Source organism: Penaeus japonicus, unplaced genomic scaffold (assembly GCF_977035675.1).
Source record: "Penaeus japonicus unplaced genomic scaffold, GWHDUDI00000001_assembly GWHDUDI00000008, whole genome shotgun sequence".
In the NCBI taxonomy this organism is placed as follows: Eukaryota; Metazoa; Arthropoda; class Malacostraca; order Decapoda; family Penaeidae; genus Penaeus; species Penaeus japonicus.
This window is the reverse complement of record NW_028234410.1, coordinates 24,266,969-24,271,968: the sequence shown is the minus strand read 5'-3', so window position 1 is coordinate 24,271,968 and position 5,000 is coordinate 24,266,969. Positions and strand designations below refer to the sequence as shown.

At 39.4% G+C, this 5,000-nt stretch overlaps 1 long non-coding RNA gene across 1 annotated transcript in view; it reads right to left on the bottom strand.

Moving 5' to 3' along the window:
* Positions 1–5,000, bottom strand: part of LOC122250524 (uncharacterized) — a 6,177-nt gene that overhangs the window by 89 nt on the left and 1,088 nt on the right. The window contains exon 2 of the long non-coding RNA XR_015191220.1: positions 1–4,039. This exon is cut by the window's left edge and continues 89 nt beyond it. This is a non-coding gene — a long non-coding RNA (uncharacterized LOC122250524). The remainder of the gene's footprint in view (positions 4,040–5,000) is intronic.

Below are 5,000 nucleotides of genomic sequence, written 5' to 3'. Positions count from 1 at the left end.
TAATTTATTTCTTTTATGTACATTTATACTTTTTTTTCTTCAAACCAGAGACTGTGTGACAACAATCCTAGTTTGGATTTTTTGTACCTGTTTTGTTAGCTTTTTGATCCATTAAGAATTATGGTTAAGGCATCAGCATACTCTGGAGCCTTAAGCTGATAACTTTCATGATATGTAAATACAGTAAGATTTAATGCCGATGATACAGAAATATATGGATATGGAATTACATCAACAATGGTGGTGAATGTATATGTCTTCCTTGCTGCTAAATCCTCCATGAAGCCTTTTCTGGATGACAGTTACAATACAGTAATGTCTAGGGTTGGCAACCAATATAGGTTTTTCTAAATGATCCTTGTAATTATGTCAGTCATCTTTACAAGCTCTTATGGAGAAGGAAGTTTGATGGAAACAAATGCATTTTAGTGGGACCTATAAAGGTAGATGGGAGGTTGAAAATGAAATGCTTGATCGACTATCTGTGTCGAAAGTCGATATTCTTCATAGAGTATTAATCAGGTTAAGAAATTTTCCATTTCATCGAGTACTAACAACAAATGTTGGTACATCGTAGAGCATTGTGTTACTGAATACTGTATTGTGAAAATGTTCTCAGTACACACACACACGCACACAAACACACACACACGCACACACAAACAAACACACACACACACATATATATATACATATATATGTATATATAAGACCTTGTTTGTGTTGATTCATTCATTTCACGAAAATTGATCCATTGCTTAGAGCCTTGTTTGGGTGAAAATTGATCCTTTTCTTGGAGCCTTGTTTGAGTGAAAATTGATCCATTTCTTAGAGCCTTGTTTGAGTGAAAGATGATTCACTTCAAAGTCTTGTCGGGGTGAAAATTGATCCATTTCTTAGAGTCTTGTTTGAGTGAAAATTGATCCATTTCTTAGAGCCTTGTTTGAGTGAAAATTGATCCATTTCTTAGAGCCTTGTTTGAGTGAAAGATGATTCACTTCAAAGTCTTGTCGGGGTGAAAATTGATCCATTTCTCAGAGCCTTGTTTGAGTGAAAATTGATCCATTTCTTAGAGCCTTGTTTGAGTGAAAAATGATCCTTTTCTTGGAGCCTTGTTTGAGTGAAAGATGATTCACTTCAAAATCTTGTCAGGGCCTTGTTTGAGTGAAAATTGATCCATTTCTTAGAGCCTTGTTTGAGTGAAAGATGATTCAACTCAGTCTTGTCAGGTTGAAAATTGATCCATTTTCTGAAGCCTTGTTTGGGTGAAAATTGATCCATTTCTTAGAGCCTTGTTTGAGTGAAAGATGATTCAACTCAGTCTTGTCAGGTTGAAAATTGATCCATTTTCTGAAGCCTTGTTTGGGTGAAAATTTTCCCATTTCTTAGAGCCTTGTTTGAGAGAAACATGATTCACTTCAAAGTCTTGTCAGGGTGAAAATTGATCCATTTCTCAGAGCCTTGTTTGAGTGAAAGATGATTCACTTCAAAGTCTTGTCAGGGTGAAAATTGATCCATTTCTTAGAGCCTTGCTTGGGTGAAAATTGATCCATTTCTTAGAGTCTTGTTTGAGTGAAAGATGATTCACTTCAAAGTCATGTCAGGGTGAAAATTGATCCATTTCTTAGAGCCTTGTTTGAATGAGAGTTGATTCACTTCAAAGTCTTGTCAGGGTGAAAATTGATCCATTTCTTGGAGCCTTGTTTGAGTGAAAGATGATTCACTCCAAAGTCATGTCAGGGTAAAAATTGATCCATTTCTTGGAGCCTTGTTTGAGTGAAAGATGATTCACTTCAAAGTCTTGTCAGGGTGAAAATTGATCCATTTCTTGGAGCCTTGTTTGAGTGGAAGATGATTCACTCCAAAGTCATGTCAGGGTGAAAATTGATCCATTTCTTGGAGCCTTGTTTGGGTGAAAATTGATCCATTTCTTAGAGCCCTGTTTGAGTGAAAATTGATCCATTTCTCAGAGCCTTGTTTGGGTGAAAGATGATTCACTTCAAAGTCTTGTCAGGGTGAAAATTGATCCATTTCTTAGAGCCTTGCTTGGGTGAAAATTGATCCATTTCTTAGAGCCTTGTTTGGGTGAAAATTGATCCATTTTTTGGAGCCTTGTTTGAGTGAATATTGATCCATTTCTTAGAGCCTTGTTTGAGTGAAAGATGATTCACTTCAAAGTCTTGTCAGGGTGAAAATTGATCCATTTCTTGGAGCCTTGTTTGAGTGAGAGTTGATTCACTTCAAAGTCTTGTCAGGGTGAAAATTGATCCATTTCTTAGAGCCTTGTTTGGGTAAAATTGATCCATTTCTTAGAGTCTTGTTTGAGTGAAAGATGATTCACTTCAAAGTCATGTCAGGGTGAAAATTGATCCATTTCTTAGAGCCTTGTTTGAGTGGAAGATGATTCACTCCAAAGTCATGTCAGGGTGAAAATTGATCCATTTCTTAGAGCCTTGTTTGAGTGAAAATTGATCCATTTCTTAGAGCCTTGTTTGAGTGAAAATTGATCCATTTCTCAGAACCTTGTTTGAGTGAAAGATGATTCACTCCAAAGTCATGTCAGGGTGAAAATTGATCCATTTCTTAGAGCCTTGTTTGAGTGGAAGATGATTCACTCCAAAGTCATGTCAGGGTGAAAATTGATCCATTTCTTGGAGCCTTGTTTGAGTGAAAGATGATTCACTTCAAAGTCTTGTCAGGGTGAAAATTGATCCATTTCTTAGAGCCTTGCTTGGGTGAAAATTGATCCATTTCTTAGAGCCTTGTTTGGGTGAAAATTTATCCATTTCTCAGAGCCTTGTTTGGGTGAAAATTGATCCATTTCTTAGAGCCTTGTTTGGGTGAAAATTGATCCATTTCTTAGAGCCTTGTTTGGGTGAAAATTGATCCATTTCTTAGAGCCTTGTTTGGGTGAAAATTGATCCATTTCTTAGAGCCTTGTTTGGGTGAAAATTGATCCATTTCTTGGAGCCTTGTTTGAGTGAAAGATGATTCACTTCAAAGTCTTGTCAGGGTGAAAATTGATCCATTTCTTAGAGCCTTGTTTGGGTGAAAATTGATCCATTTCTTAGAGCCTTGTTTGGGTGAAAATTGATCCATTTCTTAGAGCCTTGTTTGGGTGAAAATTGATCCATTTCTTAGAGCCTTGTTTGGGTGAAAATTGATCCATTTCTTAGAGTCTTGTTTGGGTGAAAATTGATCCATTTCTTGGAGCCTTGTTTGGGTGAAAATTGATCCATTTCTTAGAGCCTTGTTTGGGTGAAAGATGATTCACTTTAAAGTCTTGTCATCCAGTATGTGAAGCCTTGTGAAAGAAGAAATTAATCCACCTCAGAGGTATCAGAGGTTGACAATTAATTCACTTCACACCGTCCCGTCTTAAGGAAATATAGAAAGAGATTACTGGAAAATGGGATACAGGAAAATTACATTTTATTGCAGTCAAAGACCGATTTTACTTGTTGCAAGTCAATCATAAGTGATTGATTCCCAATATTTATCTTTGTGTGTGGTTTTGAAAGCGTAACCATAGCGGAAAGCCATGGTTTCTGTAATTAGAGTTATGATAATATCTTCTCATATCTATAAACACTAGGCTGTACTTCCCAGAATCTTGGGTGGGTAATCTCGTTCGGTATTTCCATACTGTTGCCTCGTGCTGGTAGGGTGCATAGCTATTACACTCCTTATGCTCTTGGTTAGAGATGACGTGGAACGAAGATGCTGTTAGTGACATTCCTATACAGGAAGCTTTGTCACCGATGAAAAAGTGTCATCTGATATCAGTTTTTATCAGCATTTCGACGAGGTTTCTTGGTGCAGGCTTTGGGAGACATCATGCTCATCATCGTGCCCGAAAATTATCTTGATGCTATTACTACGGCGATTTTTTTTAATTTTTGTGCTTTTGTTGTTATTGTTCCCTTCTGCCTTTGCCGTCTCTTCTTTTGCTGTGTGTTCGCCATCATGTTATTTTCGTCTAATTGGGAACGTAAACTTTATTTTTATTCCGCCGTGGTCTTCCATGGGCACCATATATCTGGAGAAAGAGAAACAAGTATTGGGGGGTAACATACATGGATATGTTGGACGGCAATGATTCAGTGGGTATTGGGACGAGGACGTGTGCGAGACAAGAGAGAGGAGTTGAAGTTGGGGGGCATAGTTCTGATGTATCGGTGCGGATCTGCTCGATGCGTGCGACGTCGGATAGCGGTCTGTGTGTGGTGGAGCAGGGGCGTATAAAGGAAAGTGTGGCGAAGCTTAAAAAGATGTTCTCCCCCATAGAAGCTATCGAGACTGCCTGATATGGACGCTTCAGGTGCGCCCCTCGGCAACCCTTCTCCATATATATTGAGCGATATAGCTCTGTGCGGATAATGGAGTGGGGGGAGTGATACATTAGAAAGGGATTAAGTGCATTGGACTGGATGAAAAAAAAGTCGCTTCATCAACTTTAAACCGCAGTAAATAAATCCCATTCCCCTCTAGATATGGAGGGGGAATGTGGGGGAGGCTGGGCGAATGTGAAGGGGGGGAGGAAAGGGTGATAAAGTGTTTTTACATAAGGGTGTAGATGAATAATGGGAATAGGAAGTACTATTTAGGGATGGTGGTGCAGTGTGGTTAGGGAGTGATGGAGGGTTTGTGTGAATAATATATTGAGATGAGTAAAGGATTTTATAGAAGGAGTATGTTGTGTTTGGGGGTGGGGGAGGGGTAAGGTGTGTGGTATTGGGTTTTTTAGATGGTTGTTGTGTTGGGATTGTTAGTGATTGGGGGAGGGGGTGGGGGTTAATAGGTGAGGGGGGGGGGGGGGAGTAGGAGGGGAGTTTGGTGTATTTTATATGAGGGGTATAGGGATGGGGGGGGAGATTGAGGGGTTGGGTATTTTGTGTGGAGGGGAATTGGGATTTTAGTGTTGGGGAGTTAAGGGTGGAGGGGGGTAGGGGGGATGTGGGGGTGGATGGGTGGGAATATGAGGAATGAAGGTTGGGGTG